General features: G+C 41.2%; 2 long non-coding RNA genes across 3 annotated transcripts; both read left to right on the top strand.

The window, feature by feature from the left end:
• Window positions 1-132: 132 nt before the first annotated feature.
• Window positions 133-1,912, top strand: LOC134303288 (uncharacterized). The gene is made up of 3 exons (XR_010007637.1): window positions 133-180; window positions 764-814; window positions 1,835-1,912. It is a non-coding gene; the product is annotated as an uncharacterized LOC134303288 (long non-coding RNA).
• Window positions 1,913-3,076: 1,164 nt separating this feature from the next.
• LOC134303623 (uncharacterized) lies at window positions 3,077-6,682 on the top strand. Of its 2 annotated transcripts, XR_010007676.1 has the most exons (4): window positions 3,077-3,563; window positions 3,654-3,726; window positions 5,865-5,957; window positions 6,480-6,682. It is a non-coding gene; the product is annotated as an uncharacterized LOC134303623 (long non-coding RNA). The 2 variants fall into 2 exon arrangements; XR_010007677.1 differs by lacking the exon at window positions 5,865-5,957.
• Window positions 6,683-24,383: the final 17,701 nt, after the last annotated feature.

Raw genomic sequence — 24,383 nt, 5'->3', positions numbered from 1 at the left:
TGTATTTAACGGTTGTTTTCTGTTTTTTTAAACCATGCTAACAGACCAATTGAAGTGAATGGAAAAAAGCACTCCGGAGGCCAGGCTGAAACGGAGGATCGATAAACTGAGGCAACATCACAATTGTGCGAAGCTGATTACATGAAGAACTGTGCAAAACAGCTTTCAGCAAGAATGGAGGTAAACGTAGTTGATGCCTAAACTTTGGTAATAGTGTGGACCATTAATATTAGTACTAAAATCTGAAAAACTGGTTATACATGTGAATGAATTGATCACTGGGGTAATCTGCAGTTAAGGTAATCACTGTACTGTAAATGTAATTGTACATCAGTGTAGTGAAAGGAAAATAATGAAACGATGTACCGGCTGTAGGTACAGGCATCGATTACGCCGGCACGTTGCCCCAGCCCTGTACTAAAACAATGTTGGCACCTGTCAGCCAGAGAAAAATAATATTGATGTTTATTGTAGCCAACAACCCAACTGTCTTTATGCTTTAAAAGAAGCTGATTTTATACTTGTTGCTCTCTATGCCTAAACTTTACTGAAAGTGGTAACTGGTAATAAAAAGATATTTGTTCCAGGATTAATGAACAGTAAAATGGAACACATTAAAACGTCTTTGAGTATCTTGAAAAGCGCTATATAAATAAAATGTATTATTATTATTATAAAACAAAAACCAAAACAAGCCAAACAGAACTGTTAAAAAATGCGAAGCCTTCCTTATTCAGTTACCTTGTGTTTTGCCTTTTTCTAGACCAGTGGGTGTTCAACAAATGTGATCAACAGTGACCAAGCACAATGTTCTGTGAGTAAAGACATCATGGATTTAGAAATAATGTCCACAAAACGAATGTTGGTAAGTGTACGCGTGTACTTTGACAAGGCATAATTACAGATGGACCGATCAGTGTTTTAGGGGCCAATAGTGATCACTGTTAGTATTTCAGTACGATCAGTCACTCGCCAATACCGATTTAGAGCAGGGCTGTGGCAGGGCAGTGTTCCACATTAACCTTGAACTTGGTTATGTATCATTGTGCACGGCTTCAGTGATGTTCTGCGTCGTCTCTCAAGATGAATTGCACTTTACATTTTAAAATCAAGCCCATTTAAAACACTGTGCAACTCTGAGCACCAGCTGAGAGAGTCCATGAATTCCAGTGCAGAACTGCACTGTGGAGCTCAGAGTGGAAAACTAAAGGCTTCACATAATGGAGTTTTTAGCATTGTGTTTCACAAGCACAATTGTACTTACTGTACATGTGTATGCAATGTATTACAATTATAAGTTATTCTTAAACAATGAGCTGCAGAGTTTGTTTACTTGTACATTGTATAAATGTAAATTGTCCTATTCAAACAACTTTTGTTTAACCCCTGAATTTTGACCTTGCTCCCCAGGCAGAAGTAGTAGAGAGCAGTGCCAGTAAAGACAGTGTAGATGAACACACTCAGCCATTGTGTGAAAATCAGTCAATGGCAAGTATTTCTTATTCTGTTTTATTTCTTTTGGCCCACTCAAACACCGTCTGAAAGTAAATGTAGCCATTGACAACACAAGTTGTTGAATCTACAGTTTCTAGAGTCCTGTTCTGTGGTCCCTTATGCACTAATTTACTGTAATAGGGTTTCTGTTCAGCTAAGCAGATACAAATTCAAAAGAAATATTGAACATCATGTTAATTTGTGTGTGCTGGGAGCATTTAGCAAGTTGTCATATGAATTCCTTGGTACCTAGAACAAGGTAAAATTTAGCAGTGCACAGTATTTATAATGCAGTAAAAAAAGCTTTATTTTACTCTGTTCTGCTGTTCCTTTTTTTAAGGAGAGAGAAGTCATACAAGAATCTTCAGATGATGACAGAGATACTGTGATTTTAGACTGAGATTCACCAGCCAATGAAAATGTCCCAGATTTAAAGAGGACTGAGAGCGTATTTGTAAGTCTGTTATTATGTAGCTGTCGTCTTTAAAACTACAGTTTATACCGATCAGTTTTCTTTTGAAACATACAAAACGTAAACAGATCTCATTGATCAGACCATTTAAAACATGTTAAAACTACAGTTAACTCTGATCCACTACCTGTTTCGGTGTCCTAAGAGTTTATGCCAATCAGACCTCCTTTCAAAATGTTAAAAAATACAGAACCAACCAAGCTTAATTATGAAACATGCTTATACACATTTTACACAAGTTCTTAAATCAATTATCTTAATGTCATTAATTGTTTTAAAAAACCGACACATTAAAGCTGTCGTTAATGTTTCATTTCTAGTTGCCAAAAGAATTACTCGGCTACACCTCTGACGCCTCAATCAGCAGTGCTGAAAACAGTGAACGTGAGTATAACCCTGACACATCTGAGTCTAGTTCAGAAGAAAGTGAAACGATCCCTTCTCCTAAAAGGAGGAGAACTAAGACTTTATCCTCTACACCAGGGGTGTCAAACTCACTTTCATCGAGGGCCACATCAGCATTATATGGTGGCCCTCAAAGGGCCGAAGGTATCCTGCTGTAATTGCAGTCTGTTGTTTTTCTTGGAGGCTGAATTCTGCATTTATATTCTCCTCCTTTACCACAGACACGGCCTCATAACACAAGAGACGCACGTAAAAGTCACATGGCTTCTTCGCGAAGGTTAAAGTTAGTTGCCATGACTACGATGTCACCGGTTGGCGCTTAAAGGCGCAGGAGTCCCATTAAATTATAAATGCGTCTCTGTAACGACTCGAACCATCACAACAATCATACTGTCGTTTAAGCTTGTGCTCTGAAAACTCTTCATGAGTCAAAGTGGACCAGACCAGAGCTTCTTTCATTCACTGAAGATGTAAAAAAAAATGCATGCTTGATGAAAAAAGAAAAGATTATCAAGACAAACTCACATTGGAAAATAACCAGAAGAACTGGTCAGATCGTGCAAAAGTCACTTTGTGTGAAGTTATACTGTTCAATCAAAGAAGGGCAGGAGAAGTGTCTAAAATGAGACTTAATTCATATGTTCTCAGACACCTCGAATGTACATTCTGATGTTGCTGATGCATTATCTGAAGTGAAGAAGAGGCTGTGTGAGCATTTCCAACGTATCGAAATCCGAGGAAAGCGTGACAGAAAGGTACCCATTCTCCTCACTCCAGAAATGCTAACGTCGATGTGGAGCTGCTTGTGAAAAATCGACAAGCATGTGGAGTAACGGATGAAAATCACTTCATGTTCAAGGCCTGGAGCAGAGACCCATTTCAGAGGATCAGACTGTGTTCGATTATTTGCCAGTCAGTGTGGAGCAAAACATCCCAAGACTCTACTGTCATCTACCGGACTACGAAAACACGTGTCCACCTTATCGAAGGTCCGTAACCTCAAAGATACAGAGATGGATCAGTTATCTGATTTCCTCGGTCATGATATTAGGGTTCATCGGAAATTTTACCGGCTACCAGAAGGAACGTTACAGCTGGCAAAAATCAGCAAAGTGCTCATGGCCTTGGAGCAGGGACGGATTCAGGGGTTCAAGGGGCAGAAACCTTGAAGATATAAACATCGAACCTAACGGTAAGCAAACAATATTGGTGGATATAAATGTTTATCAGTCAGTGTATGCACATGTGGGTAAAGAATTAGATTTGTTTGCTGTATTTTCAGAAGAAGGTGAACTTTGAAAGGGATCCGTCTGAAAGTGAGAATGAGGATGAGACAGAACAACTAATCATGACAGGTCAGTATCCTTCAACATCCAGAGATACCAGTGAGGCCCCTTCTTTACCAATTATATTCTTCCCATCTTTACTTAATGCTACCACTACCCCTTTCTAACACAACAAAAAAAAAAAACACTGATACGTCATCTTTAATAAAATTACTAAGTAGATACATTTTTACTATAGTAGCTCTCACTCTTTACACAGCAGTCACTTTCTAACAGCTCCTGTCTAAACCACGCTGATTTTTCATACCATGTACTGTACTTCTTTCCTACTTAAATTCATAGTCAATTTTAACTGTTAGCCAAGGAAAATATATCCCCAGCAGTGTTAATTTCGTTGACGAATGATTTTCGTCATAGTTTTCGTCAACGAACCTTTTTTTCATGACGAAAACGAGACGAAAACTAAATAAAAACTACATAAAAGGATTAAAAACTATGACGAAATGAATCGACACTTTCGTCAACGAATAAAAACGAGACGAAAATGTTTGGCAGGGACGACATCCAATAACTGATTTAGTTTTGTGGAAGGTAGGGACAAGTTAGAAAGAGATCCAATCAGAACTACTTTAGCGTATGAGGAGGGGCGGGACAAGCCGGGTAGCCATCCAATCAGTACTAATCTTGCAGTAAGAGCACACTCGCACAAATTTGATCTAAACCCGGGAAGACCAGACTAGCCTGTGAACTGTCTTTACTCATGGAACTAAGTTAACTCCACAATGTCAACAGGGAGAAAGATGAGAGTCGATATATGGACACATTTCTCATTTGACGTCGTGAAAAACAAGACGATGTGTAAACCATGTGGGGCACTGCTGCTTTTATGGTACCCAGTTTTATAAAGAATGTAATGTGCAATTTTTTATGAACAATGCATATATTTTTCAGGCAGAGCAGGCCTACTGGTCATTAATATTTTGTTATTGTTATGCTCAATAAGCAAGGTCAGGTAAATAAAGATGTTGTTTGAAATAAGTTAAATCTGGTTTTGTGTGTATTGCACATTCAAACATTAATAATATTCCATAACTGGTTAAAAATGTTTCATTTTGTGTAAGTGTATATAATGACTTAAATAATTTAAGGGAAGTGATAAAAAAGCATTTACATTTTACACCCATTATATGTATTTTAGGGCGGCACGGTGGCTAAGTGGGTAACACTGTCGCCTCACAGCAAGAATGTCCTGGGTTCGAACCCCAGGTGGGGCGGTCCGGGTTCTTTCTGTGTGGAGTTTGCATGTTCTCCTCGTGTCTGCGTGAGTTTCCTCCGGGTGCTCCGGTTTCCTCCCACAGTGCAAAAACATGCACGTGAGGTGAATTGAAGATACTAAATTTGTCCATGACTGTGTTCGATATAACCTTGAGATAAACTTGTGTAATGAGTAACTACCGTTCCTGTCATGAATGTAACCAATGTGTGAAAACATGACGTTAAAATCCTAATAAACAAACAAATATGTATTTTAGTCGACTGAATCGACTGTAGATTGTAAAGTCTTATGATAATTAGTCGACTAAAACTAGACTAAAACTAAAACAATTCAGATGACTAAATTACGACTAAAACTAAATGACATTTTAGTCAAAAGACTATGACTAAAACTAAATCAAAATTTGCTGTCAAAATTAACACTGATCCCCAGTGATGGTTGTAGACGGTTCCCAGCCCTACTTTCCACCTCATTTGGCCACAGCCCACTTTGTGTGCATTTCTTCCTCCTCTTTGTTATTGAATTTCTGGTCATTTCATATTCAGAGTGAATGTGGTCTGAGGTACTGTAGCTCCTGTTGTGGACGCTGATCATTAAGTAGCTAGTTATGCTAACCCAGCATTCCTACAGTGTATTTAGCTTTATTTACAACTATTTAGTAGAGCTAACTAGCTTTCCAACACAACACAAAAAAAGGCACCTAAAACATCCACCCAAATATTTATAGGTCTGAACCATTTTATGGAGGGAGGACTCACTTATAAAAGTCCTGTGAAGCGGTAAGATATTAGTCTAACAGCTAACCTTAAATCCTCACAAGCGCTGAATGACATCAGCATCATCAGGAATTTGGAAAACCTAGGAGGTTGCCTCACTTGGGAAAAACGGCCATTAATAAATAGTGTCGCCCCACCACACTCTGTTTTTTCAGAGAAAGTACCTTCAGACAGTGACGAGTCTGAGGATCAAAAGGGAAATGCACAGCAAAAAAGAAAGTCACATCGGTCATCTTCAGTGTCCAAAGGTACATGTGAACTTTGTCCATCCATCCATCCATCCACGTTATCTATCTGTCTATTCATCCCATCTATGTTATCTGGTTATTGTATCTGCTACTTTAGCTGTTTACATGTCTTTTATTAGGTCATTACTTTGCTGTACCATCTTCCTGTTCTTCCACATTTCCTTGTTTTCCTCTACCCCTCTCTCTGCCCCATGGTACTGATTTACACAGTACAAAGTCTGCACGTTTAAGAATGCTCAGTCCGTTATATCTAGAAATTGTAAAGATTAAAAGATTACAAACCCTATAGGAAAATGAGAAACTGGAATTAAAATAATGTAACAATCAGGAACACCATTCAAGTTTGTTCAAGTTTGTTCCATTGTCTTGATAATTTATGCTTTTTGAAAAAATCACTCATTCATTGGTCTGTTAAAGATGTATCCAGGTGTCATGTCTCAGGAGGTCTTGCAAGGATTCTAGGTGAACGTTAAAGGACATTAAAAATATGCAAACCTAATGTACAAAATGTATGATCTTTAGGTTCTTCAAAACCATCACAGAAGAAATGGTCCCCCACAGAGATAAAGGCGGTGGAAAACAAGTTCATGGACTGGATATCCTCTGGCAAAGTTCCGCGTAAAAATGAATGCATGGAATGCATAAGATCAGTGCCAGCAGCACTGAAATCCAGAAAATGGGAAGCAATTAAGTTTTATGTGAAGAATTGCATAACTGCATATCAAAGGGAGTGTGAAATAAGAAAGTAACAGACTGTTATGTCCTGTGTTCAGAGAACTTGGTCAGTTTGACCTTAAGTTCTGTTTATAATTATGGTTTATGAACAGTTAAGCACCTAAAAAAAGCTTTGTTAAACTAGTTTACCTAATATGTAAAAAAAATAAAAAAAAACAGCTCCAGTGTACCTTTCCATCTTATCTATGTACATGTGCATCTCAATAAATTAGAATATAATGAAAAAATTTATTTATTTCAGCAATTCAATTCAAAAAGTGAAACTCATATAGATTCATTACAGAGTGATCTATTTCAAGTGTGTATTTATTTTAATGTTGATGATTATGGCTTACAGCCAATGGAAACCCAAGTTAGTATCTCGGACAATTAGAATATTATATAAGACCAGTTAAAGAAAAGGGATTTTCAATATACAAATATATAGAAATGTTGGCCTACTGAAAGGTATGTACAGTTTATGCACTCAGTAGTTGGCCGGGGCTCCTTTTGCATGAATTTCTGCATCAAATGCGGGTGTGGCATGAAGGCGATCAGCCTGCTGAGCTGGTATGGAAGCCCAGGTTTCATTGATGGCGGTTTTCAGCTCGTCTGTAATTGATGGGTGTGTCTCATCTTCCTCTTGACAATATTACATAGATTCTCTGAGGTTTAGGTCAGGCGAGTTTCCTGGCCAATCAAGCACAGTGATATCGTGGTTATTAAACCTGGTCTTGGTACTTTTGGCAGTGTGGACAGGTGTAGGATTCATGCTGGAAAATGAAATCTGCATCTCCATAAAGCTTGTGAGCAGAGGGGAGCATGAAGTGCTCTAAAATTTCCTGGTAGACGGCTGTGCTGACTTTAAACTCGATGTAACAGTGGACCAACAGCAGGAGATAAGATGGCTCCCCAAAGCATCGCTGATTGTGGAAACTTGCACACAATCCAAGCTGCTTGAGGTCTAGTGTGCTCTCCACTTTTTCATTTGGAAATCAGGGTCCCAGAGTCTGGAGGAAGAGATTTTAGAGCACTTCATGCTTCCCTCTGCTCACAAGCTTCATGAAGACACTAAAATTGTCCAAGACTGTGCTTGATATGACCTTGTGAACTGATGAACCTTGTGTGAAGATAAACTACCGTTTCCTGTCATGAATGTAACCAAAAGTGTAAAACATGACGTTAAAATCCCAATAAACAAACAAACAAACTGTCTGTAGTGAGGAACCTCTAACCTACAGAGCCTGGGTACGTACTACATACACTCAATCAGCACTTTGTTAGTGTCACCTGTCCGCTACGTACGGTCATCGATTATTTTATAAACTACTTCTAACATACAGATAAACTTTGTAAAGATACAATTACTGATAAGCTCATCTTGTACACTCACCTCTCTGTACCCTATTTATCTACTGAAAAGGATCTCTACTGTTCAAATGTTGTTCATGTGCTGGACCATTCTCAGTACTACAGCGACAATACCGTGGTAGTGTGTGGTGTAAGCAGCAGTGTTGTTGTGATTTTTAAACCGTATCAGAATGCTGGGAGGAGAATAACGCAACAACCAAAGATATAAACACCGTCTTATCAGAAATTGTCTACTGATAAAATACCAGAGCAATATCAACAGACATGGTGTCTGTTTAATCAGCACATTGATCCACACATGTATCAACAATTGTAGAGTGTTAGTTTATATATGTCACCTGAATAAATCAATCAGTGTAGTAAATATTACAATCAGTTCAGTAAGAGCTGCTAGCTTTTTTTAAAAATGATTAAAAACCCACCTCTTTACTAAACACTTGAGCTGACTTGTACTTACTTACTTACACTATGCTTCAATTCTTTACACACAAAAACAAAAACACCTGGGTTCTAACAGGTTTTAGCAGATTTGTGTTCTTGGACTGTTGTTTACTTAGACTAGGGTAATGAAATGTTTACTATGGAAGCACTTCTATAAGTCGCTCTGCTAAATGCCGAAAATGTAAATGTGAACCTGCGATTCCTTTTCAACAAACATCAACAAATGTCGTTCTGCTGTAACAGATCATTATTCTCATCATCGTTATTGTCATTATTGTTATTATAACTATTATTATTATCATGATCAGTATTATTATTATTAATATCATTATTACTATTATTATTGTTATATACATGACCAAACTCTTGTGTAAGTGCTTACGTGCGTAATGTATTGTTTAGATGGGCTCTATTAAAGATCTAACAGGATGTGCTTCTGACCATATATGGGTGTATTACCCGTTTTACACGTCAGAGGTTTGTGATTGGTCAGTTCAGGTGATTGATTAACGGTGATAATGAACCTGTAGTTCTGGAGTCAGGTGATGGTAATTAGTGCTGATTTTCTCCGGTCTATATAGAACCCAAACAGAAGCAGCTTCGTTCTCTGTGCACCGTGCTGTGGTGAGTATATCGTTCTGTCTCTACTGATTTTGGTACCACAAGCTGATGAGGTTATGGTCTATCACACAATCCCATTTCAGGTACAAGAGCAGGGTTCCTCAAGGGTCCCTTCAGGGTCCCTCAGGGTCTGGGTGCTTTATAGTCATTTAGTTTGAGACTGAAACATGTTATTGCGGTAAAGTTAGTTTAATATTCAACATTCGTTTAACATTCGCACTTCTGATCTATGTCAAAGGCTGAAGCGACACCTAACACCTACTTTATACTACAAACACTATTTTTATGGTCATTTTAAGGTTAAATATATGTATTTGAAGAAAGCTTAAAATAAAACCGCTGATCCAGCTCCCACTTCAGCTAACCGGTTAGGGAGCGTCATCAAACTAACAGAAAAACGTAGGAAACATTTTTCTCTCCACTCATTACAGAGAAATAAATCCATTCAAGTCTTATGTATTGATGGATTCATGTCAAACTATTTTTATACAAACACATCCATGTTTCTCATCTACTACAAACTGTTTTTATGTTTAGATTAGATTTGTTCAGTATAAAAGTATTGTGGATTTATTGATTGTAACTATAAATAAAAATAAAAGCAGTGTCTATAAAACAAGGTTTGTAGGATGTGAGGAACACTAATGTGTTTATAAAAAAATAGTTTATGTTAAATTATATCAGAGTTTAATAGATTTATCTCTGATCCACACTCATTGATTTATGTGGTGTGATCCTTTCTTCTCCTCCAGTGGCAATGGGAACAAATTTGACCTCTCCTGCAGTGGCAATAGGGGTAACCTTATCTTCCCCACCAACGCCGCCGGCGGTGACCCTGACACTTGCGCTTGCCTTCCCTTCTCCTCCAGCTACAATGGGTAATGTGCAATTTAAATTACAAAGGGTAATGTGGATTTCTGGGCAATTTTACAAAGGGTAATGTGCATTATAAAACGGATAGTTCCGGTCTTAAAATCTGATTGGCTGAGCCGCGTTCGAAGCCGTTGTAAAATCCCCGATAAACGCACACCTAGGACCACCTCACATCATTCCATATTAATACGCCACTGAAAAGAAAAAGTTAATGTTATTTTCGCCCTCATGTTGCCTAGCAACACTGTTAATCGAACTACCTGGCGTTGCGGAAGAATGCTTTATTGTAAGTTTATACACAATAAATACATTTATGAATTAAACATTGTTGTATTTATTGTATTTTATGTTGACCGCCGTTTTATAAAAGCAATAAGTCACTCGAGACCGTGCGTTACTGCTATGATTTTAGCACGGGGAAAGACGTCATCCCCGTGCTAAAATCACGTGCTAAAAAAACATCATCCCCGTGCTAAAATCACAGTAACGCACGGCCTCTCGTGGCTTATTGCTTTAATTTACCACCAGCTTGTTACTGAACAGAAAGTCTATTTTTGTGTTATTAGTGTGATTGCAGTAAGGCAAGCACACGTTATTTGTTTTTTCGTTTTCAATTATATTATTATTCCACCCGTTTTTGTCCGCGTTTCTTTGTCCGCAATTTTCGAGATATCGACCCCGTTCCAGTGGCAAATCGTCCGGCCCATACGGGATACGCTTTTGTACAGGTTTTCGATCCGCCCGCCCGTTCGCCCGCCATGCCCGTTTTTCCGAATTTTTTTTCCCATAGACTTCCATTCGTTTTAGAAAAATTGAGATATCGACGCTGTTCCAACTCTAAATCGTCCGGCCCATTATTGACGTCAATTGTTGAAGAAAGATTTTTGATCCGCCCGCCTGTTCACCCACCACGCCCGCTTTTATACCGTTTTTTGTACCCATTGACTTCCATTCCTTTTTTTTGAATGGTTGTCGAATGGTTATTTCTACAACCTTTATTTAACCTATGAGAGCACCATTCACTTCCATTCATTTTTTGAAAGTTCGAGATATCAACGCCGTTCCAACTCTATATCATAAAGCCCACTGATGTAACCCCGACTCAGATCCAGCATGGGGATTCGAACCTACACCCACCTGCTACGCCCGTTTTTCGGCTCCATTCATTTTTTGAAAGTTTGAGATATCAACGCCGTTCCAACTCTATATCGTAAAGCCCACTGATGACACCTTAACATGGGTACATCATGGGGATTCGAACCCACGCCCACCTGCCACGCCCGTTTTTCGGCTCCATTCACTTCTATTCATTTTTTGAAAGTTTGAGATATCAACGCCGTTCCAACTCTAAATCGTAAAGCTCACTGATGACACCCCAAATTAGATACATTATGGGGATTCGAACCCACACCCACCTGCCACGCCCGGTTTTGGTCCCCATTCACTTCCATTCATTTTTTGAAAGTTCGAGATATCAACGCCGTTCCAACTCTAAATGGTTAAGCCCCCTGATGTAACCCCGACTTGGGTACAGCATGGGGATTTGAACCCATGCCCACCTGCCACGCCCGTTTTTCAGCTCCATTCATTTCTATTCATTTTTTGAAAGTTTGAGATATCAACGCCGTTCCAACTCTAAATCGTAAAGCCCACTGATGACTCCCTAAGTTTCATAAAGTATCGGGATACGCGCCCCCTCCTGACCGGCACACGGCAATCACACTCGCATTTTCTCCGGAAATGCACTCTCTAGTTAGTGTGGTTGCCTAAAGGCAATCATACTATTGTTATCCGAAAGTCATATTATTAGTGTGATTGCTGAAGGCAAGCACACTATTGTTATCCGTTAGTCATATTATTAGTGTGATTGCAGTAGGCAAGCACACTATTGTTATCCGAAAGTCATATTATTAGTGTGATTGCCTAAAGGCAATCATACTATTGTTATCCGTAAGTCATATTATTAGTGTGATTGCAGAATGCAAGCACACTATTGTTATTGTTATTTTCGTTTTCAATATATTATTGCCATTCCGCCCGTTTTTTGTCTCCCTTTCTTCGTCCGCAATTTTCGAGATATCGACCCCGTTCCAGTGCCAAATCGTCCGGCCCATACGGGAATGGACTGCTTGTATACAGCTTTTGGATCGAACCAACACTGTGGGCACAGTGCCCGTTTTAAGGTGCCCGTTTTGCCCCATTGACTCCCATTCATTTTGAAAAAAATTTCGAGCTATCAACGCCGTTCAAACCCTTGATCGACCGGGTCATTAATTAGCGCCCAAATCCAAAAAATCATCCGGATACGCCCATCCGTGTGGCATTTATGCCCGTTTTTGCCCGAATTTTTGGACTAAAATCTTGACACCTTTGGCTTTCCACAGAACGTCAACGTGATGACGTAGGCGGCATCTTCAGCCCGTTCTGAGAATAGAAAATGGCGGCCGCCAAAAAAGCTGACTTATTTTGGTCTGTAACTAAAGTATTAGTGATTTTTAAGATGAAAACGCTGCACAGAATGAAATTATAGTGCAGTTAGACTTAGCAGGGAGCGTCATATCGTTCGCGTTGTAACAGAAAAAAAGATATTTATATCCGTTAGCTTCAAGGCTAACGGATGCATTAAAATCAATGGGAATTGCTAAATGCTAAACGAGGGACCGAAGTCTGAGTGCACTATGCCTGAAAGCTGTAAATGACACACAGCCGATCATAGATTGCGCAATACCATGGCCCCTGCAGTGATAATCACATATAAATGAATGAGTACTGATTTGTAAGCAGTAGAAACGTGCAGAAATGCATTTTTTTACAGGTTTGGCTTTTCAAACACACCCAGAGTGAACTTGTGCTCACACCACAGCTTGTGCACAGATACAGTGGCCTGTCTGAGAGAAAGTATTCACACCCCACGCACCGCACCACTTCTAAACGCATGCGCGCCCCCGACCTGCGCACGCCCGCCGACCGGCACACGGCAATCACACTCGCATTTTCTCCGGAAATGCACTCTCTAGTTGTTATTTTCGTTTTCAATATATTATTGCCATTCCGCCCGTTTTTTGTCTCCCTTTCTTCGTCCGCAATTTTCGAGATATCGACCCCGTTCCAGTGCCAAATCATCCGGCCCATACGGGAATGGACTGCTTGTATACAGCTTTTGGATCGAACCAACACTGTGGGCACAGTGCCCGTTTTAAGGTGCCCGTTTTGCCCCATTGACTCCCATTCATTTTGAAAAAAATGTCGAGCTATCAACGCCGTTCCAACCCTTGATCGACCGGGTCATTAATTAGCGCACAAATCCAAAAAATCATCCGGATACGCCCATCCGTGTGGCATTTATGCCCGTATTTGCCCGAATTTTTGGACTAAAATCTTGACACCTTTGGCTTTCCACAGAACGTCAACGTGATGACGTAGGCGGCATCTTCAGTCCGTTCTGAGAACAGAAAATGGCCGCCGCCAAAAAATCTGACTTATTTTGGTCTGTAACTAAAGTATTAGTGATTTTTAAGGTGAAAACGCTGCACAGAATGAAATTATAAGCCAGTAACACTTAGCAGTGAGCGTCATATCGTTCGCGTTGCAACAGAAAAGAAGATATTTATATCCGTTAGCTTCAAGGCTAACGAATGCATTCAAATCAATGCCAATGGCTACATGCTAAAGGAGGGACCGAAGTGTGAGCACTGTGTAAGTGCACTATGAATGAAAGCTGTAAATAAGACACAGCCGATCATAGATTGCGCAATACCATTGACTTCCATTCATTTTTTTTGAAGGGTTAGTTAATGGTTACTTCTACAACCTTTATTTAACCTATAAGAGCCCCATTTACTTCCATTCATTTTTTGAAAGTTCGAGATATCGACGCCGTTCCAACTCTAAATTGTACAGCCCACTGATGTAACCCCGACTCAGATACAGCATGGGGACTCGAACCCAAACCCACCTGCCACGCCCGGTTTTCAGCCCCATTCACTTCCATTCATTTTTTGGAAATTTCAAGATATCAACGCCGTTCCAACTGTAAATCATCCGGGCAGTTAATGACACCCCAACCTGGATACAGCATGGTCATACGCAGCCCCGCCCGCCTGCCACGCCCACTTTTTTTATATTTCGAGATATTAACGCCGTTCAAACTCTAATTTGTTTAGCCCACTGATGGCACCCCGACTTGGATACAGCATGGTCATACGCAGCCCCGCCCACCTGCCACGCCCATTTTCTAATATTTCGAGATATCAACACCGTTCCAACTGTAAATCATCTGGCCAGTTAATGACACCCCAACTTGGATACAGCATGGTCATACGCAGCCCCGCCCACCTGCCACGCCCACTTTTTTAATATTTCGAGATATCAACGCCGTTCCAACTCTAATTTGTTTAGCCCACTGCTGACACCCCGACTTGGATACAGCATGGTCATACGCAGCCCCGCCCGTCTGCCACGCCCGTTTCTGAGACGTCCGGACGTCGACGCTGTTCTCAGTTTAGATACGGCGTTCAGATAAGAGCGCACGCACGCCGACCGGCACACGGCAATCACACTCGCATTTTCTCCGGAAATGCACTCTCTAGTTATTATTATTATTCCACCCGTTTTTTGTCTCCCTTTCTTCGTCCGCAGTTTTCGAGATATCGACCCCGTTCCAGCGCCAAATCGTCCGGCCCATACGGGAATCAACTGCTTGTATACAGGTTTTCGATCTGCCCGCCCCTTCACCCGCCACGCCCGTTTTTCCGGAAATTTTGTCCCATAGACTTCAATTCATTTTTGAAAAAATTTTGAGATATCGACGCCGTTCCAACTCTATATCGTCCGGCCCGTTATTGAAATAACTTCTTGTTTTTTGCTTTTCGATCCGCCCGCCCGTTCACCTGCCACGCCCTCTTTTTTACCGTTTTTTGGTCCTATTGACTTCCATTCATTTTTTCTGAATGGTTGTTGAATGGTTATTTCTACAACCTTTATTTAACCTATAAGAGCCCAATTCACTTCCATTCATTTTTTGAAAGTTCGAGATATCAACGCCGTTCCAACTCTATATCGTAAAGCCCCCTGATGTAACCCCGACTCAGATACAGCATGGGGATTCGAACCCACGCCCACCTGCCACGCCCGGTTTTCGGCCCTATTCACTTCCATTCATTTTTTGAAAGTTCGAGATATTAATGCCGTTCCAACTCTATATCGTAAAGCCCACTGATGTAACCCCGACTCAGGTACAGCATGGGGATTCGAACCCATGCCCACCTGCCACGCCCGGTTTTCAGCCCCATTCACTTCCATTCATTTTTTTTAAATTTGAGATATCGACGCCGTTCCAACTCTAAATTGTAAAGCCCACTGATGTAACCCCGACTCAGGTACAGCATGGGGATTCGAACCCACGCCCACCTGCCACGCCCGGTTTTTGTCCCCATTCACTTCCATTCATTTTTTGAAAGTTTGAGATATTAATGCCGTTCCAACTCTAAATTGTAAAGCCCCATGATGTAACCCCGACTCAGATACAGCATGGGGATTCGAACCCACACCCACCTGCCACGCCCGGTTTTTGTCCCCATTCACTTCCATTCATTTTTTGGAAGTTCAAGATATCAACGCCGTTCCAACTCTGAATCGTAAAGCCAACTGATGTTACCCCAACTCAGATACAGCATGGGGATTCGAACCCACGCCCACCTGCCACGCCCGGTTTTCAGCCCCATTCACTTCCATTCATTTTTTGAAAGTTTGAGATATCGACGCCGTTCCAACTCTAAATCGTAAAGCCCACTGATGACACCCCAACATGGGTACAACATGGGGATTCGAACCCATGCCCACCTTCCACTCCCGGTTTTCAGCCCCATTCACTTCCATTCATTTTTTGAAAGTTTGAGATATCAACGCCGTTCCAACTCTAAATCGTAAAGCCCACTGATGACACCCCAACATGGGTACAACATGGGGATTCGAACCCATGCCCACCTGCCACGCCCATTTTTCAGCTCCATTCACTTCCATTCATTTTTTGAAAGTTTGAGATATTAATGCTGTTCCAACTCTAAATCGTAAAGCCCACTGATGTAACCCCGACTCAGGTACAGCATGGGGATTCGAACCCACGCCCACCTGCCACGCCCATTTTTTGGTCCCAATAACTTCCATTCATATTTTGAAAATTCAAGATATCGACGCCGTTCCAACTCTAAATCGTAAAGCCCACTGATGCAACCCGGACTCAGGAACAGCATTGGGATTCGAACCCACACCCACCTGCCACGCCCATTTTTATGTTCCATTCACTTCCATTCATTATTTGAAAGTTCGAGATATTAACGCCGTTCCAACTCTAAATCGTAAAGCCCACTGATGTTACCCCGACTCAGATACAGCATGGGGATTCGAACCCACACCCACCTGCCACGCCCGGTTTTTGTCCCCATTCACTTCCATTCATTTTTTGGAAGTTCAAGATATCAACGCCGTTCCAACTCTGAATCGTAAAGCCCACTGATGACACCCCAACATGGGTACAACATGGGGATTCGAACCCATGCCCACCTGCCACGCCCATTTTTCAGCTCCATTCACTTCCATTCATTTTTTGAAAGTTTGAGATATTAACGCCGTTCCAACTCTAAATCGTAAAGCTCACTGATGTAACCCCGACTCAGGTACAGCATGGTGATTTGAACCCACGCCCACCTGCCACGCCCGGTTTTTGACTTTATTTACTTCCATTCATTTTTTGAAAGTTCGAGATATCAACGCCGTTCCAACTCTAAATCGTAAAGCCCACTGATGACACCCCGAGTTGGATAAAGCATTGGGATACGCGCGCCTGCCCGGTCGGCACACGGCAATCACACTCGCATTTTCTCCGGAAATGCACTCTCTAGTTATTCTTCTTCTTATTCCACCCGTTTTTTGTCATCGTGTCTTCGTCCGCAGTTTTCGAGATATCGACCCCGTTCCAACGCCAGATCGTCCGGCTTATACGGGAATAGATCGCTTGTATACAGGTTTTCGATCCGCCCGCCCGTTCGCCCGCCACGCCCGTTTTTCCATCTAAATTTTGCCATCGACTTCCATTCATTTTTGAAAAAATTGAGATATCGACGCGGTTCCAGCTCTAAATCGTCCGACCTGTTATTGACATCACTTCTTGTTTTTTACTTTTCGATCCGCCCGTCCGATCGCCCGCCACGCCCGCTTTTGTACCGATTTTTGGTCCCATTGACTTCCATTCATTTTTTCTGAATGGTTGTTGAATGGTTATTTCTACAACCTTTATTTAACCTATAAAAGTCACATTCACTTCCATTCATTTTTTGAAAGTTCGAGATATCGACGCCGTTCCAACTCTTAATCGTAAAGCTCACTGATGTTACCCCGACTCAGATACAGCATGGGGATTCGAACCCACACCCACCTGCCACGCCCGGTTTTTGTCCCCATTCACTTCCATTCATTTTTTGAAAGTTTGAGATATCAACGCCGTTCCAACTCTATATCGTAAAGCTTACTGATGTAACCCCGACTCAGATACAGCATGGGGATTCGAACCCACACCCACCTGCCACGCCCGGTTTTTGTCCCCATTCACTTTCATTCATTTTTTGAAAGTTCGAGATATCAACGCCGTTCCAACTCTATATCGTAAAGCTCACTGATGTAACCCCAACTTGGGTACAGCATGGGGATTCGAACCCACGCCCACCTGCCACGCCCGGTTTTTGTCCTTATTCATTTCCATTAATTTTTTTAAAATTTGAGAAATCGACGCCGTTCCAACTCTATATCGTAAAGCTCACTGATGTAACCCCGACTCAGATACAGCATGGGGATTCGAACCCACACCTACCTGCCACGCCCGTTTTTAAGCCCCATTCACTTCCATTCATTTTTTGAAAGTTCGAGATATCAACGCCGTTCCAACTCTAAATCGTAAAGCCCACTGATGTAACCCCGACTCAGATACAGCATGGGGATTCGAACCCATGCCCACCTGCCACGCCCTGTTTTCATTAACATTCACTTCCATTCATTTTTTGAAAGTTCAAGATATCAACGCCGTTCCAACTTCAAATCGTAAAGCCCACTGATGACTCCCTGAGTTGGATACAGCATTAGGATACGCGCACCCGCTTGACCGGCACACGGCAATCGCACTCGCATTTTCTCCGGAAATGCACATCTCTAGTTATTAGTGTGATTGCAGAATGCAAGCACACTATTGTTATCCGTAAGTCATATTATTATTATTATTTTTAATTTTATTAGTGTGATTGCAGAATGCAAGCACACTATTAGTGTGTTTTTATTGTTATTTTCGTTTTCAATATATTATTATTATTCTGCCCGTTTTTTGTCCGTGCTTCTTCTCCTGCAGTTTTCGAGATATCGACCCCGTTCCAGCGCCAAATCGTCTGGCCCATACGGGAATAGAGCGCTTGTATACAGCTTTTGGATCGAACCAACACTGTGGGCACAGTGCCCGTTTTAAGGTGCCCGTTTTTCCCCATTGACTCCCATTCATTTTGAAATGAATTTCGAGCTATCAACGCCGTTCCAACCCTTGATCGACCAGGTCATTAATTAGCGCCCAAATCCAAAAAATCATCTGGATACGCCCATCCGTGTGGCATTTATGCCCGTTTTTGGACAAAAATCTTGACACCTTTGGCTTTCCACAGAACGTCAACGTGATGACGTAGACGGCATCTTCAGGCCGTTCTGAGAATAGCAAATGGCGGCCGCCAAAAAATCTGACTTATTTTGGTCTGTAACTAAAGTATTAGTGATTTTTAAGATGAAAACGCTGCACAGAATGAAATTATAGTGCAGTTAGACTTTGCAGTGAGCGTCATATCGTTCGCGTTGCAACAGAAAAAAAGATATTTATATCCGTTAGCTTCAAGGCTAACGGATGCATTGAAATCAATGGGAATTGCTAAATGCTAAAAGAGGGACCGAAGTCTGAGTGCACTATGCCTGAAAGCTGTAAATGAGACACAGCCGATCATAGATTGCGCAATACCATGGCCCCTACAGTGATAATCACATGTAAATGAATGAGTACTGATTTGTAAGCAGTACAAACGTGCAGAAATGCATTTTTTTACAGGTTTGGCTTTTCAAACACACCCAGAGTGAACTTGTGCTCACACCACAGCTTGTGCACAGATACAGTGGCCTGTCTGGGAGAAAGTATTCACACCCCACGCACCGCACCACTTCTAAACGCATGCGCGCCCCCGACCTGCGCACGCCCGCCGACCGGCACACGGCAATCACACTCGCATTTTCTCCGGAAATGCACTCTCTAGTTATTTTTATTATTATTATTCCACCCGTTTTTTGTCCGCGCTTCTTCTTTCGCAGTTTACGAGATATCGACCCCGTTCCAGCGCCAAAACCGGCCCATACGGGAATGGACTGCTTGTATACAACTTTTTGATCCGCCCGCCCGTTCACCCGCCACGCCCGCTTTTGTAGCATTTTTTGGTCCCATTGACTTCCATTTATTTTTGTTTGAATGGTTGTTCAATGGTTATTTCTGTAACATTTATGTAACCTATAAGAGCCCCATTCACTTTCATTCATTTTTTGGAAATTTGAGATATCAACGCTGTTCCAACTCTAAATCATAAAGCCCACTGATGACACCCCAACATGGGTACAACATGGGGATTCGAACTCATGCCCACCTGCCACGCCCGTTTTTCTGCTTCATTCACTTCCATTCTCTTTTCTGAAGTTTGAGATATCAACGCCGTTCCAACTCTAAATCGTAAATCCCAATGATGTTACCCTGACTCAGATACAGCATGGGGATTCGAACCCACGCCCACCTGCCACACCCGTTTTTTGGCTTCATTCACTTCCATTCATTTTTTGAAAGTTCGAGATATAAACGCCGTTCCAACTCTAAATCGTAAAGCCCACTGATGTAACCCCGACTTGAGTACAGCATGGGGATTCGAACCCACGCCCACCTGCCACTCCCGTTTTTCAGTCCCATTCACTTCCATTCATTTTTTGAAAGTTCGAGATATCAACGCCGTTCCGACTTAACATCGTAAAGCCCACTGATGTAACCCAGACTCAGAAACAGCATGGAGATTCGAACCCATGCCCACCTGCCACTCCCGTTTTTCAGCCCCATTCACTTCCATTCATTTTTTGAAAGTTTGAGATATCAACGCCGTTCCAATTCTAAATCGTAAAGCCCACTGATGACACTCCGACTTGGATAAGGCATTGGGATATGCGCACCTGCTTATGCGCTGCACCGCAATCACACTTGCATTTTCTCCGGAAATGCACTCTCTAGTTGTTATTGTGTTCATCATTGTTGTAATTTCTGGTAATTTTGTGAATGCAAATGTTGGTATTTTGTAAATTCAAGTTTTTCTTTACATTTTTCTTATAACACTAGAGAGTACTGAAGCAGCGACATCACCGATTCTCTCCCCTCCACTGTTCCGTCAGCCCTCCCCTACAGCTACAATGGGTAATGTGCAATTTAAATTACAAAGGGTAATGTGGATTTCTGGGCAATTTTACAAAGGGTAATGTGCATTATAAAACGGATAGTTCCAGTCTTAAAATCTGATTGGCTGAGCCGCGTTCGAAGCCGTTGTAAAATCCCCGATAAACGCACACCTAGGACCACCTCACATCATTCCATATTAATACGCCACTGAAAAGAAAAAGTTAATGTTATTTTCGCCCTCATGTTGCCTAGCAACACTGTTAATCGAACTACCTGGCGTTGCGGAAGAATGCTTTATTGTAAGTTTATACACAATAAATACATTTATGAATTAAACATTGTTGTATTTATTGTATTTTATGTTGACCGCCGTTTTATAAAAGCAATAAGCCACTCGAGACCGTGCGTTACTGCTATGATTTTAGCACGGGGAAAGAAGTTTTAGGCACTCCGCTTCGCGACGTGCCAAAAACATCATCCCCGTGCTAAAATCACAGTAACGCACGGCCTCTCGTGGCTTATTGCTTTAATTTACCACCAGCTTGTTACTGAACAGAAAGTCTATTTTTGTGTTATTGTTATTGTGTTCATCATTGTTGTAATTTCTGGTAATTTTGTGAATGCAAATGTTGGTATTTTGTAAATTCAAGTTTTTCTTTACATTTTTCTTATAACACTAGAGAGTACTGAAGCAGCGACACCACCGATTCTCTCACCTCCACTGCTCCATCAGCGCTCCCCTACAGCTGCAATAGGTAATGTGCAATTTAAATTACAAAGGGTAATGTGCATTATAAAACGGATAGTTCCTTTCTTAAAATCTGATTGGCTGAGCCGCGTTCGAAGCCGTTGTAAAATTCCCGATAAACGCTAAGAGAAATTACCCCCCTTTTTCTTCGTCATATTGAAATGAACCCTCCTGTTTGATCCTTTCATATTACCCCCACTCCCTGAATCCTACACACACACCCAATCCTGTCTACCCACACCTAATTGTGTTATAAAGCCCAAAGCCCTTTTGTTCACACTTGTCCTATATCTCCTGTATCACCCACCATAAAACCAACACCCTTCAAGTAACCCCCTCCCCGATCGCCCTTCTTCGATCCTTGTCTCCTGTATTACCCACAATAAAACCAACACCCCTCCAGTACCCCCCTCCCTGATCACCCCTCTTTATCTTCCTTATGAATCCTCCCCTCATTTCTAATGTATATAAAGTCTCCCTAGATTTTGCCTAGTCAGATTTTCTGCCGGTCTTGCAAGCTGTGCCCATACGCCTGTATGTGTTAATAAACGACTCTACTCCTGAAGACTGGCGGTCTCCTGGCTCCTGAATTTTGCTGAATTTCTAACACACCTAGGACCACCTCACATCATTCCATATTAATACGCCACTGAAAAGAAAAAGTTTATGTTATTTTCGCCCTCATGTTGCCTAGCAACACTGTTAATCGAACTACCTGGCGTTGCGGAAGAATGCTTTATTGTAAGTTTATACACAATAAATACATTTATGAATTAAACATTGTTGTATTTATTGTATTTTATGTTGACCGCCGTTTTATAAAAGCAATAAGCCACTCGAGACCGTGCGTTACTGCTATGATTTTAGCACGGGGAAAGACGTCATCCCCGTGCTAAAATCACGTGCTAAAAAAACGTCATCCCCGTGCTAAAGTCACTGTAACGCACGGCCTCTCGTGGCTTATTGCTTTAATTTACCACCAGCTTGTTACTGAACAGAAAGTCTATTTTTGTGTTATTGTTATTGTGTTCATCATTGTTGTAATTTCTGGTAATTTTGTAAATGCAAATGTTGGTATTTTGTAAATTCAAGTTTTTCATTAAATTTTTCTTATAACACTAGAGAGTACTGAAGCAGCGACACCACCGATTCTCTCACCTCCACTGCTCCGGCAGCCCTCCCCTACAGCTGCAATAGGTAATGTGCAATTTAAATTACAAAGGGTAATGTGGATTTCTGGGCAATTTTACAAATGGTAATGTGCATTATAAAACGGATAGTTCCGGTCTTAAAATCTGATTGGCTGAGCTGCGTTCGAAGCCGTTGTAAAATCCCCGATAAACGCACACCTAGGACCACCTCACATCATTCCATATTAATACGCCACTGAAAAGAAAAAGTTAATGTTATTTTCGCACTCATGTTGCCTAGCAACACTGTTAATCGAACTACCTGGCGTTGCGGAAGAATGCTTTATTGTAAGTTTATACACAATAAATACATTTATGAATTAAACATTGTTGTATTTATTGTATTTTATGTTGACCGCCGTTTTATAAAAGCAATAAGCCACTCGAGACCGTGCGTTACTGCTATGATTTTAGCACGGGGAAAGACGTCATCCCCGTGCTAAAATCACGTGCTAAAAAAACGTCATCCCCGTGCTAAAGTCACAGTAACGCACAGCCTCTCGTGGCTTATTGCTTTAATTTACCACCAGCTTGCTACTGAACAGAAAGTCTATTTTTGTGTTATTGTTATTGTGTTCATCATTGTTTTAATTTTGTGAATGCAAATGTTGGTATTTTGTAAATTCAAGTTTTTCTTTACATTTTTCTTATAACACTAGAGAGTACTGAAGCAGCGGCAGCACCGATTCTCTCACCTCCACTGCTCCGGCAGCGCTCCCCTACAGCTGCAATAGGTAATGTGCAATTTAAATTACAAAGGGTAATGTGGATTTCTGGGCAATTTTACAAAGGGTAATGTACAATTTACCACCAGCTTGTTACTGAACAGAAAGTCTATTTTTGTGTTATTGTTATTGTGTTCATCATTGTTGTAATTTCTGGTAATTTTGTAAATGCAAATGTTGGTATTTTGTAAATTCAAGTTTTTCTTTACATTTTTCTTATAACACTAGAGAGTACTGAAGCAGCGACACCACCGATTCTCTCACCTCCACTGCTCCGGCAGCGCTCCCCTACAGCTGCAATAGGTAATGTGCAATTTAAATTACAAAGGGTAATGTGGATTTCTGGGCAATTTTACAAAGGGTAATGTACAATTTACCACCAGCTTGTTACTGAACAGAAAGTCTATTTTTGTGTTATTGTTATTGTGTTCATCATTGTTGTAATTTCTGGTAATTTTGTAAATGCAAATGTTGGTATTTTGTAAATTCAAGTTTTTCTTTACATTTTTCTTATAACACTAGAGAGTACTGAAGCAGCGACACCACCGATTCTCTCACCTCCACTGCTCCGTCAGCCCTCCCCTACAGCTGCAATAGGTAATGTGCAATTTAAATTACAAAGGGTAATGTGGATTTCTGGGCAATTTTACAAAGGGTAATGTACAATTTACCACCAGCTTGTTACTGAACAGAAAGTCTATTTTTGTGTTATTGTTATTGTGTTCATCATTGTTGTAATTTCTGGTAATTTTGTGAATGCAAATGTTGGTATTTTGTAAATTCAAGTTTTTCTTTACATTTTTCTTATAACACGAGAGTACTGAAGCAGCGACACCACCGATTCTCTCACCTCCACTGCTCCATCAGCGCTCCCCTACAGCTGCAATAGGTAATGTGCAATTTAAATTACAAAGGGTAATGTGCATTATAAAACGGATAGTTCCTTTCTTAAAATCTGATTGGCTGAGCCGCGTTCGAAGCCGTTGTAAAATTCCCGATAAACGCTAAGAGAAATTACCCCCCTTTTTCTTCGTCATATTGAAATGAACCCTCCTGTTTGATCCTTTCATATTACCCCCACTCCCTGAATCCTACACACACACCCAATCCTGTCTACCCACACCTAATTGTGTTATAAAGCCCAAAGCCCTTTTGTTCACACTTGTCCTATATCTCCTGTATCACCCACCATAAAACCAACACCCTTCAAGTAACCCCCTCCCCGATCGCCCTTCTTCGATCCTT

The sequence above is a fragment of the Trichomycterus rosablanca genome, chromosome 26, assembly GCF_030014385.1.
Source record: "Trichomycterus rosablanca isolate fTriRos1 chromosome 26, fTriRos1.hap1, whole genome shotgun sequence".
Lineage (NCBI taxonomy): Eukaryota > Metazoa > Chordata > Actinopteri > Siluriformes > Trichomycteridae > Trichomycterus > Trichomycterus rosablanca.
Note: the sequence above shows the minus strand (reverse complement) of the source record. Positions and strands in the feature narration are given on the sequence as shown.